This window comes from Myiozetetes cayanensis, unplaced genomic scaffold (assembly GCF_022539395.1).
Source record: "Myiozetetes cayanensis isolate MyiCay16 unplaced genomic scaffold, myiCay2020 scf9, whole genome shotgun sequence".
Classification (NCBI taxonomy): Eukaryota; Metazoa; Chordata; class Aves; order Passeriformes; family Tyrannidae; genus Myiozetetes; species Myiozetetes cayanensis.
Window position 1 is genome coordinate 27871495 of NW_026088185.1, and position 13062 is coordinate 27884556.

General features: G+C 42.4%; 1 protein-coding gene across 1 annotated transcript in view; it reads left to right on the forward strand.

Moving 5' to 3' along the window:
• The window catches only part of PDIA5 (protein disulfide isomerase family A member 5), a 99746-nt gene that overhangs the window by 71047 nt on the left and 15637 nt on the right, over window positions 1-13062 (forward strand). The gene's annotated exons all lie outside the window — the stretch shown is intronic.

The following is a 13062-nucleotide window of genomic DNA, read 5'->3' on the forward strand; positions in this document are numbered from 1 at the left end:
AGGCAGACTGTGCACAAGTTCTTAATTTTTGAGGGGTTTATCAAAGGGAGCAGTTATTCCAGGCATTTAATATTATACAGAATTAACTTGCCTTTATAGCACCATGATTCAACCCCCTAGATGCTACAAAATTTCTTCCCTATGACATGGCCAGCAATTAATGGATAACCTTCAGATAAACAGTTACTAACTTGCTCCCATTAAACTGAAGGTATTTTCCATAAAGAGAGAAAAAGGTCCTTAATGTTTAATCAGGCAGCCCCTTATTTTGCTTTTCTGTTAGAGAATTAAACATGAATGCTCTGGGGCTCCCACGAAGGGATGTGGGAGAAAGGAGGGATGCAATTCAGAAGGGAGATTTCTGGAAGGTTGTAAAAGGAAAAGGAAGGGGATGTAATCCCTTCTCAACTCCAGTTCCCACCACCTATTGACTAAAAATTGCCCATGTGCCAGGAATTTCTGATTCATGGATCTCAGCTGGTTAAGAGGAGCAAGTTGCAATTTTAAAATCAAATGATTGCTCATGAAATAGTAAGATTTAGGAGTTTCTTGAGTTCTCTTTTCCTAATCGATGACTTTCTGTGGAATAGAGATTTATTTCCCTTTTGGTTTTTAGCTGCATCTTTTTAAGGCATTTAAATTCTTAGTCCTTTTTTAAGGCCACGTTTAAAGCAGAGACGCTATGTGCAATGAGTATACAGCTCCCAGGGTTGAAAGCATGAGGCAGCTTGTCTGATGGGCTAATTGTTTGCAGTTTGACTTCTACCCTTACTTCAGAAGGGGTGAGTAAAGATCAGCCTGGCCCTGGCTGTAAAAGCAAGGCTTGCATGACGTAAAACCGTTGGGTCCTTTGAGGCTGCCCTTCAGACACGTTTTTGCACTGGTTTTGACAGTGCTGCATGAGACCACCTGTATACAGGACAGAAGGGTGTTAACTGGTACTACTTCTGGCCTTCCCTTGACTCCTAAGACTGTCAGCGTTGCTGTTGTGGTGTCAGTATGTGGGTCATGCACAGTTTCTGATTTGTCAGATTCGTTCTCTCTAAATGTGGAAGTGCTGTGAGCAAAGCAGAAAGCAGGCACAGGTGGGGAGCGCAACAAGCCTGCCCTTCGTTGGGTGCAAGGGAAGGTAGCAGCTGAATATTTTAAGTCTCTGGTTTCTGTGAAATAATCATTAATGCTATAGAATGGTACAAATCATTCTGTTTTTTCAGGTTTTCTGCAGTGATAATGTGCCTCCTGCTAAATTTGATAGATTAGCTTTTGTTTACCGTTTTCTCAATCTTGAGAACTCTTGGAGCTTACATTGTCAATTAGTCTTAACTTGCTTCTTTTAGTGCTGAAGGAACACTGCTAAAATTGCAAGTCCCCATTATCTCAAATAGTTTTCTTTTTCTATTCAGATCTTAGGTCAGGGCAGACTCACAGTATGCTACTCCATTCACTTGTGACTCTGTGGCAGTATTTGTTACACTTACACATATGCTGAGATATTTTAAGATTATGGGTGTGTGTATACATGCATATATAAAGTATGTTTATGTATAAATATTTATGCTAAGAAATGTATCTCTCATCTGTCATTAGAATTTAAAGTAGAAAGCTGAATATTTTGACCTTTGTCAGGCTTTCAGCTAGAGTGACAGACCTTTAGGCAAAGGCCACAGATATATATCTTAGATGCAAAATAAAATGAGATCTGGCTTTTCTCTCGCAGCTTCCAGTCCAAATTACTTAATATGTATAGGAGAACCATCAATCTGCTGCAGTGCCGATAACTCTGGACTGAGCTGAGTGGTGCTTTAATGGTTCTGAACTGTGCTTCACAGTGATTTAGCTCTGGAAGAGAAGACTGCTATATCCTCATGGAAAAGATAGGGAACTCATTACTCCATCAACCTGAATATGGTTGAAGCTTAAAGGTTATCCCTGATGCCTGTGGAATATTTTAAGGACTGAGAATCAGAATCAAAACTCTTGAAATTAATGGGGAAAAAAATCCACTCCTGTGGATTTGACACCCACAGAGAGTCCTGCTCTTGATTTCACATTCCCATTTCTCTCTGATGGCACCTGTGTGCCCAGTAATGACTGATTTGGGGTGGCAGGATTGGTAGGGGTGGGTCCCCAATACTGATTTGGGACAGAAGTGCCAGCTGCAGAAAACCAAATGCTACTTGTGCCGGTAATGCTTTGGATGTGATCTTCATCTAAACGTCCATTTTGTGGGTCTGTACCATGCCCCCATTGCACACAGGCTTGGGCTGCGGGTTGGCACTTGTTAGAGCTACTCAGGGGTAGCACTTGGAGCAGGCTGCTGGCATCTGTGCTGCACAGCACCTGGCCCACCAATTCTCTGGACCCCTGTGGGGCTTTTGTGGTCCTAAGGTGTAATTGTTATCCCACTCAACGTATCTTTGAGTTCAAAATGCCTAAAAAAGAGGAGGACAATGATACCATCTGTAAAACTGAAGCATGAAGCCACAGGTGTGTATTATATCCTGGGGAATGCTGTGAGGGATTCGAGGAGTGTTTGAAAGCAGTAGGTTTATTACACCAGCATTTGAGAGGCCTTTGTGGAATGTATGTGTGCCTGTATTCTCTCCATGGATCAGCTCTTAAAGTACTGGATACCATCAACTACTTGATGTTTCACTTGGCTTTGTCCAGAAATGGGGGAAGATAACTTGTCTGAGTGTAGTTTGGAGTGCATAGCCTGGTACATGGATGGTCAGGAGTTGGGAAGCTGTGGACCATATCAGGAAGTGAGCCAAGTGGACAAGAACAGATCCAGCCTAGTTAGACTGCAGGGCTGAACCAGCCACAGCCAGAAGCGTATTAGGTGCATGTCTGTGCTCTACATCCAGAGCTTGTTTGAGGACTCACAGCATTAAAGCCTGGAATCCTGGGACAACGAGTTTGTGTTGATGCCTCTTCTGGGATCAGCGCACTGACTTTTCTTCCTTTTTTCTCTAACATCCTCACTATTCTACATCTTATCTGAAGGTGTTTTATCTGCATTTTTACTTTCATGTGCTCTTTCCACTCCGTTATCCCAGATAATTGAGATTTGACTTTGTCAATGCATTAAATTTTAACCTTCTACTATAACACTGAAAACTGCAAAATAGAAGCAGTTGGTTGTGATTAGTTGTCAGAATCACAAAGGGTAACGAAGTTCCAGTAAATAGCATGTCTTCACAGTTGGAAATGCTTTTGCTGCATTACTCAAGCTGAAATTAAGGGACAAAAAGAATGATTGAAGCTACATGAGCATTTTTGAATGAACTGGGGAAATGCACTTTGTGAGTGTACTGTGTTTTTAAACCAAACTTCTATGTGGAGAAGCCCTTGGAATCCTACATAGAATTTCTTGGCAAGCCAATGCCAAGACCCGTACCAAATTAATGGCCCTTCCATTCTCTAACTAAAGACTCTCGTGGTTCCCTCTTCCACCTTGTTCATCTCTGGGATTTAATATACCTTTTTGATGTCATACTTCGGTGATGTGACCATCAAGCGTTAGCTAAACACTCCCTCAAATTTATGCTGGGTCTTTTCTGCTGTTGTAGAAACAGTTCAGAGCCAGGGATGCAGACTTCATAGCTGGATATCCTCAGTTGCATTAGACAGAGCTTCACCAGCAGCTCAAGGCAGCTGATCCTTCCCCTCTACTCAGCACTGGTGAGACACAGTTGGATTGCTGTGTCCAGTTCTGGGCTCCCCAGTACTGGAGAAAAATTGACATATTGGTGTAAATCCAGTGAAGGGCCACGATGGTGATTAAGGGTCTACATCATCAGACATATGTGAGGAGAAGCTGAGAGAGGAGGAACTGTTCAACCTAAAGAAGAGGAGGCTCGGGAAGATCTTACCAGTGTGCATTGAGTACCTAATGTGGGGGTAAGAAGAGAGAGCCAGACTCTTCTCTGCAGTGCCCAGGAACAGGACAAGAGGCAGTGGGCACAAATTGAAACACAGGAAAGTTTGTTTAGACATTTAAAGGAGGTGGTGGGCTTTTTGCTGTGGTGGTGGTTGAACACTGGAATAGATTGACCCAAGAGTCTCCGTCCTTGGAGATACTCAAAACCCAACTGGACACAGTGCTGGGCGGTCTGCTGGGATTGATCCTGCTTTGAGCAGGGGAAATGGATCTTCAGAAGTGCCCTCCAACCACAACAGTGCTGTGTTTTTAGGAATAATAATACTGGAATTTGAAATACACTGTCCTAATGCTGTGGGGTTTTATTTGTTGATTTTTTTTCATCAAGCTCTAATTTTCTGTAAATAAGAAAGGCTTACTAACACAAACTACTAATTCTTGCACAGCAGCACAAGATGTCCACTTGTGAGTTATAAGAATGAGAGACCAACACATGAAAACACATTCATGTCATTTTTTGGTTAAGATTGCTGCTTCCAGAGAAAATACAAATAAATCAATTGTGTCAGAAAGGAATTATATATATAATAGAGCAGTCATTACAAGTCCATATAATGGGGGGAGGGCATTATGTTTTGAGATCAGTCACTCAGCACTGAGCAAGTTCATTTAGTTCCTGCTTTTGTCAAAACTCAAGTTAATAAGCATTCTTAAAAAATGAGGACTTTCAGCAGCAATGGGAAGTAGTAGTGGGGAAATGCTGCCTTTTAATGGTTCATAAGGGTGGCAGTTGCCAATGTTATTAACTTACCAAATGGCCTCAGTTTGTGGGACTCAACAGGGTTCACAAGAAGGAGTATTTTTAATAAATACTTTGCTGGGAGCTGATTTCCGGTTCTGTGTTCAGCAGTGAAACTTTCACTTTACTGGAAATTATTTTCATCAGATGGAAAAGGTTATTTTCTGGTGAAGCCTGACCCACAGGGGTTACCCAGAGAACACCCGGAAATAAACCATCCTGAGGATGATTTTAATGAGGTGTTTTTGTATTGAGCAAGTGGCTGTACTGCTAGAGGGATGTGCAATTAAAAGACATCAGCCTCCTTGACTCTTCACTTAAACTTTTTTGTAGGGTTTTTCTTTCAGGGCTGGAAGAAGTGAATGAATGTGCCTAATCTGTGTTGCACCTGATAAAATCCCAGAAGACTTTGAGATGGTGTTTGAGTCATTAAAAGGCTGTGTGTTCTTCTAAGCTGTTTGTGGGAGATGGTATGTGGGTATTGACAAAGAGAGTCGAGCAGGACTATTGACATTATTGCTGTCTGATGGGTCATCTCCTGGCCATCAGTAAGAAGTAAGAAATCAGATAAGGATCTGACTAAGTCAGTCCTGCCCATCCCTGTGTGTTTCATTAGCACTGCATAAAATGTTGAGAGTTAAAGCAAACCTGCATTAATTTTACCCACAGACTTAGTTAAAAATATTAACCATTCTGTATCCTAGTATGCTCCTCCTTCTATGTCTTTTCACAACAAAAACTGCTGTGTTTTTACTGTCCAAAGTATATGTCAAGGAATATACAATTAGAAAAAGCACTTGGCTGAGAGTCCTTGACAGAGTGGGTCTCACTGTGTGCACAGAGGGTGCACATGGTGTTTTGGTTATTAACGCTGACAGCCAGGAGGGCCAGTGTGCTCCTCCAGCCCTGGGACCCAAGCTGTCATCAAAAGCTGTTCTGGAAGAAGCAGCAATGTTTCCCTTTCATCCCTCCTGTTTTTTGAAGTAAGCTCAGAGAAAGCTGGTTGCACCATATCTCAGCCTTTGCAGTGGCAGTTTTGGTGAGATAATGCTGTGTTTTGGCTAAGCTGGACTACTGTAACAAAACATGGCAAATTTGACTGGCTGTGAGGCCTCAACCGGTGGCTGCTGGGCCTGAGATGAGCGGTCTGGGTCTCTGCTGAGTCACTCAGCAAACCTAGGTGGCATAGTTCTGTGTGAAGTGTGCAGAGAAAGGGAGAACATGCTGGACAGCTGAGTTAATGAGTCCAGACGTGCAGAGCAAAGCAGCAGCACAGTTGAATTCAGTGTCTCACGATAGCCTCGGATTGGCTCCCACCAAGAGGTTTTCCTGTTGGTTGCAAGCACATCTTGTTAAGTTTTCATTAGCAGGCTGTATCAAAGAGCCTGAACAAAATGTGTGTGTTTGTAAATGAAGCTTAAGCTATCAAAAAATTATTAAAAACATGCTGAACAGAAAGAATCCCTTTCAAGGCAAAAACCCTTGCAGGAAGGATTTTCTGGTTGTTGATTGAGGCAGAGGCGAGGTCTGGACCCTCTGATAATGAGACTTTAAATCCTGCGTGGGCTGGCACTGCAGAATTTTGATATGTTAGCTCTGCCACTGACTGCTTTCTCTCCTGCATTAGTGGTGCTCTTGCTACAGGCACACGTTAGTGAGGTGCCTTCCTGTTGGTGTAAATAGTGCTGATACCACAGAGCCCCTTAACAGGCTGGGTTTGATAAAGGATGAATTTTATAGAGTGGTCTCTGCAATCAGGCTGGCAGAACTGCTCTTAGCCCCAGCATTTGTGTCGAGGGTAATAATTAGTGCTGAGGGAACAATTTAAACCGCTCTCAGAAGCTGAGGCACCTCCCCAGCCTGTGTGCAGCGGTGATGGAAGTGCTCAGAAGGGGCTGTCGTGGAGCTGTGGTGTTAAACTAAAATTTGTCCAGCTGATCCACCTCCTCTTGTTTTATAACCCTAGCACGTTACAGCTGCTTGATTTGGTGTGCAGAATATTACCTGTATATGAACAGTTCAGGATTGTGAGAAGGGAAGAGGAAGGAAGGGTATGCTCTTGCCCTGTGAAATTCTCTCCTCACAGACACACAGCTCTTGTTGTTGCAATGTCACATAAAGTCTCTGTGGGTATATTAGGAGATGTTTAATTATGAATATGCCACCCAACCTTATGCACTGTCATGAAACCCATTTCCAATAGGAAATATGCTTTTCCTGGTGATGTGTAACATTGTCATAACAGGGGCTGCTTTTGAGCATCTGTTAGCGCAGATGAAATTCCACAGTGCTCTGCCGACTGTTGCTATCTCTGCAGTGTATCTTCTGTTACCAGTTGTGTCCACTGGCATGTTAGATGGAAAAATTATTTCATTTGCTCTCTAACTGTATTTGAAGTTAACCAAGGCTGATGCTGCTGTTGCCAGCTTCGTTTGAGCCACACTGACACTCAGCTTTGTTCTGGGTGTAACTATTGCTCTTTAACCCTTTCTGTCCACAAGTGACTTGCTATGTAGCTTTCCATCTTAAGGGATTGCTTGTTGCCAGATGCTGAGTGCTCTCATATCATTTGTAATTCACTGCAGTTAGTCATATCCTTGCTTTTCGTAGTGTATAAAACAGTCCCAGAGTTTTGTGCTGAGTCTTTTTCCTCTCCTCGCTTTGCAATTTGGCCTGTTCTGATGCCTTTGTTGCTGCTGTTACAATTGCTCATATCTAAGGCTGTGGTTTGCAAAGATTTGGGTTCTATATGCCTACTCTCATCTATATACCTAGTGCTACAAAATGAGAGTTCAGATAACTTAGAAAAAAACAAAACCCAACAGCAGGCTGTGAAATTGGTAGCAGTTTGCCTGTTGTTAAGGATAGCAAGACAAGCTATGTTAGACCCAATGCTTAACTGAAAACCTCATGACCTTTTTCAAATCAAAGGACAAATTCCTCTCTTTCAATTACTAATATCTCATATCTTGGAAATACTATTAAGCTATGGTGTCAGATCATGTCACAGAATGAGCTTTGGGTCCAGATATTCAATTAAAAGGACCTCCAGTTCTCTACTGGTAGAACAAAAGAGAATTGACCTTTCAGTAACGTGTCTTTCTCAAATCTGCCTGTGGATTCAATAACTTCTGTAGCCACACGAATTGCATTGGTTTAAGCAGTATACCCATTTTCTGCTCTTATCTGTGCAATTACTGTCTGTGGCCTGTCTCCCCTTGATTGACCAACTAATATTCTTGTTTTAATTCCAGTTAATCGCTTGGAACTCTTGAAGTGGAAACAGGCTTTGCTTTACTCCGCGGTCTGCGAGCTCCCGGGTTTGCTTTGATAGCTGTTGCAGTGTGCTGCTTTCACTTGCTTAGAATTGCAGTCATTTAAAAACCAATAACGGAGGGCACTATCTACCCCTGTTATTTAGACGGTGATGATTTCAAGCAGAGATGGGGAATTGGAAAGTCATTCTCTGCTCTGCACTTTGCACGCTGAGGGCTCCATCCTGCCACGTGCTGGGCCCTCCGAGGCCCTGGTAGTTTTGTAGCTGAACAAATGGAGTCAGCACCTTGCAGCCCTGCTCCCTGTCAAGCAGGATTGTGAACCCTGAGAGTCACTTAACCTCTTCCTGACTCCATTTAACCTTGGATGTAATGACAGAGGGGGATAATCACGTCTGTCTCTCTTAGGGGCAATTTGAAGTGTAATTAATTGATATTAGTTAAAGCATTTGAGATCACCCGTTGAGAGGTACTAAAGGAAGCCGGGGGCTGAGGGGGGAGCAGAGCCCTTTCTCATGCTGAGGGTAGAGCACAGACAGCACAAATGCCACCATCTCACAAATCACTGGGCTTTCAGATCAATTCTAAGGAGTTGGCCAGGACTTTGTTATGAAAATACTGACAGCTTAAGTTAGAGTATTTGATATGAAAACAGTCTACATTAAAATATGTGCATGTTTAAACAGTCTCTTTGAAAAAAAAAAAACAAACCTCATGTAAAATATAGGCACTCCACTTTGTTACTTTATCAAGATTTTATTATGTACAAGATGCTAAAAGTGCACACGGAAACAACACAGGTAGGGTCATGCATCATTATGCATTAATGATGGGCAGAAAGTTCAAGGTGGTGCTTTCTGAAGTCCAGCCTGATCTGCACTGCTGTGGAGCCATTCCAGTTGGGATGCTCAGGTCAGGGTTGGCAGGGGCCACTGTTCTCGCCTCACCGTGTGGCAGTGCTGACATTCCACTCGGAGACACTGACACGAGGACAGCCAAAACATGTCACTTTTGTAGCAGTTTCAGCTCAGCCATGCAAGTCAAGGACAGCTGCCTTCTGATCAGGTAGAGGACCACTGTGTGAAAGCATCACTTTCAGAAAACCATTTCCTTTCAGACTAAAAGTCACTGGTGATGGGGAATGTGAATTTCCTGTCTGAATTTGACTGGCTTCAGCAGGCAGACAGCTCTGGAGATTACTTAGCCTTTGGCACCCAGCTTGAATAGCTGGTTGTAATGAAAATTAGAGACTGACTTTTCTCGATTTTTATCATTTCCTAATCTTTGGATTTAAGCTATTTTCACACTGAGCTTCCTGACACCCTTTGCCATGAAGCATGTCTTTCCATCCTGTTATTCTTCTTACGGGTCTTCTCAGCCCCCTCCAGTTTGAACTCAGTCTTGATTTGTGCACCCAGAACTGCAAACAGCACTTTGGAGGTGCCAGGCATAGAGGCCATCTCCACACCTAGTTAATATTTTAATTTATATATTCAGCGAAGCTCCTTTTGACAACTCCATCATTTTATTTCAAAGCTATATTGCTAGCATTGTTTGGATTTCTTTCGGTTCTAATACATTTAAAGCCCCTTATATACTTAAAACATCATTATTACCTCTGCTGACTGTAGATACTGCTTTGATGTCCATTTGCTTCCTTTATCTATTTTGTACAAATTGTTAGCTTTTGATTTATATTCATTAAAAACAGCTTCACCTTTCTTCTATGTGCTATGCTAATACAGCTTCTACTCTTCTAAGGAAACTGAATTAACCTTGTACTGTTCAGCTATAGAGAGGTTATATTATATCACTGGGCTTTGTAGTTTCAAATGAAAGAAAGCATGAAGTAACTTAAAGAATGTTTTTTCATATTTAAGCAAGTAGAAACCTGTGGGTTTTTGGAAAGAGAACTTGATTCCTTTAGGCAATTCTGAAAGTTTGATGCAATTTTATTTTAAATGTAATAAGGTGACTACTGTACAACAGGGTGCATCTGTTTCATGCACTACTTTGGAGACATCTTAAAATTGCCATCTGGTCCTAATACCTTTGTACATTGAAGGTTTAAGAATCTCTACATTTTTCTTTTGACCCGCTATCATCTCTAAACAACTGGTTAAAGAAAACCCTGTTCAGTGAAAAATTCTCCATTTGAATGTAATAAAGACATGTAAGTTATTCATTAGGTTGTTCCATTGCTTTGAAATCCTCTGTGTCCCTTCTACACCCCATGGGATCCTGCAATTATGGGAAATGTTTACAATTCAGAGAACAGGGTATTGTGTCTGTGGATTTATTGAATTGCTACTGTATCATATCAGTTTTTGTGTCATTCTTGTCTTACCTGACAAATGGGTTCATATTATTTTTTCTTCCATTTCTTTTTTGTTCAAAAAAAAAGTTCACAAGGTGATGTGAGCACTTAGTAAGTTTTTCTGTGATACCTTTGTTTTACATCACGTAACAACTGTGTTGTGGCATCATTTTGGAAATCACATCCATCTCAACCCTGCAGTTCTTTATTTCTTCAGAAATGCCTCTTTCTTCTTCAAAGCAGTGTTTCCATGAGGATGAAGCCAGCTTATGTGCTGGGCACTCCAGCACCTTTCTGTGCGCAAACCCTTGCTGGCTTGTTGGGTCTTTCCTCAAAGACACCCAGAGAAGATGCTGTACTGTGCAGTTGTTCCTGCTATCAGTAAATTCAGTCCATGAAAAATTAGCTGGGCTATATATTTTTCCATCACTTCATCTCCCAAAAGACCCACTAGCTTTCCTTTAAATGCCTCTCTAATGAGAAGAGATTTAATCTGACTCCCTACCCCCCTCAGTGATAATGGGTCTCAGTGAAGCCTGCTTGTTTGCTTGCTTGATTTCCCTCATCTGCTGTTCATCAGCCATTCCTTTTGAACTTTAACCCACAGAAACCCTATTTTTCATATGCTGGATCAGTCAAGAACCACATTGTTTTCAAGATGAGGAATGTGACGGTGCCTGCCGTGACTGTACCACAGTGTGCCTTCCCAGCTCATACAGCATGGATGGTGGAGAAATACCCTGTAGAAAATACTGGGTTCATGTAAAATTTTAAAGTTGTAGTGCAAAGGCAAGGAGAACTTAGAACCACTCAAGTGCGGGTGTTCTCATAAGGATGCAGGGACCTGTGGTTCAAGCAGGGAGCCCTCATCCCCAGCAGGCATCAGCAGTCAGGAAGAGCAGATGCCACCATGGGCTGAAAGGGTGGGCCTCCAGAGGGCCAAATTTGAGCACAGAGGTGAGAATGCCTGTCCAAAGCTGTACTGAAGCTGTATCATTTACTGATTTGGAACAGGGAATGGCCTTAACACGCGCTACTGCATGTGCCTTAGATGTCAAGCTCTCTTGTTTTCCTACCAGGTGATGCAACTCTTTTTCTGCATTCGTAAGTGATGTTATCTTGAGATGAGCAGGAGTGATTAGAGGTCTTGAGTGCCAGCACGGGCATCCTGTGGAAAGGCTGGATGTTCCAGAAGCATGTTTCTTTCAGATTTCTCAAGGCAGGCACAGAAAATGACTGTTCAGTTCACATTGACTCTTAACCCTGTTGAGATCAAAATTGACACTGTTGTACAAACGAAGAAAAAAAGCAAATTGGTAAAGCAAAGCCGTGCATCTGCGTTAGAAGTCTCTGCTCCCAGAAGTGCTACTTTCAACGCTGCTTAGTTGAAACTCCACTTCTTGTCCTTGTAGGAAGTCTGTGCTTACCACAGCACACAAATTATTTAACTAAAATTAATTTTCCCACTTGTTTAGTCCATAGTGACTTCCTGTCCTATAAATACTGCTGAGAAAGGGCAGGACCTTTTGGTTCCTGACACATTACCCACACCTTCAGATGCCACCAGTTTAATCTCTTTTCATTGCAGTCCATCTGAAAAATCCTTTCTAAGGAGGCTGTACACTTCCTATCTTCGTGTACCGTGCTCAGTACATTTCCTTTCTTTGCACTTTCAAATCTAGAAGATAGTGTTAACGCTTAAAATAAACGTGTGATAGTGGGTGCGAAGAGGGAATGGGGAGAACAAGTTTTCCGTCTGTCAAAATGAAGACATCAACCTCTGCTTTTATTTTTTTTGGCATGTGTGCTTTAAATAGAATGACTGGGTTGGGTGACTTCCAAGTGTTTGCTGCATTTGGCAATCCTTCTAAGTTGTAACAGATGAAGTTCTGCTGTTCCATATGATGTGCTCCTTCCCCTTTTTTCAGTGACTCCTTGAAACGCCTTGGGAATTCAGTGTAGCATTCACATCTGTTCCGTGGATGGATGTCCAAGGCTAACAAAATACCTACTGGACTTGGAGGCAGCTCTGCCAAAAGCCATATGGTTGTGTTTTAGTTTTGCAAGCAGAGTGCAGTAAAGAAAGGAGGTTGGGCCAAGAGAGGAGTGAGGGGAGGAGGAATGGAGCTTCAAATTGGTAAACAAAGGTAACTTTTTGTGGTTAGGGTTGTGAGTGAGAGAATGAGAAGATCACAGAGAAGAGGAAATAAAAGCTGTTTAGCATAGGTTCCTTTCTCAGTTGCTTTGAATTACACGACCCTCCTCTTCTCTGTGTAGGGACGTTGACTGCAACCTCAAAGCATGTTCGGTTTTGTGTACCTTTTCCAAAATGCCAAAACAGTCAGACAATGAGATGCTTCCTTTTGGCCTTGCAGGATCTGTCTCTTTGCTGAGAACCACGCGCAGAGCCCTTTTCCGTTCACCTGTCGAACACTGTGCAGCAGCACATGCAGTGTTTGACTCCCTGGGGTGGAAGGGACACTGAGCAGCTGCTGATACTCCCCTGAGCAGTCACCAGCTAAGGGCTGCTTGGGCTGTTTCCTTACCAGCCATCCTAGCCCATGTGAAATGTCAGCTTGCATTTTTAATAGCCACTGGACTTTTTTGTTTGAAAGAATATTATTTGTTGAATTTGTTCTAATTTCCATGAGGAGCATGGCTCATGGAGAGCTCTTACATATTACAACTTTACTAGGGGCTTAGAGGGAGGCTTTACTTAAATGCCCTGTCCTCTGCACATCCAGCACCCCTGAGGTGGAAAACACATACACTGATGTGTCATAAAGGT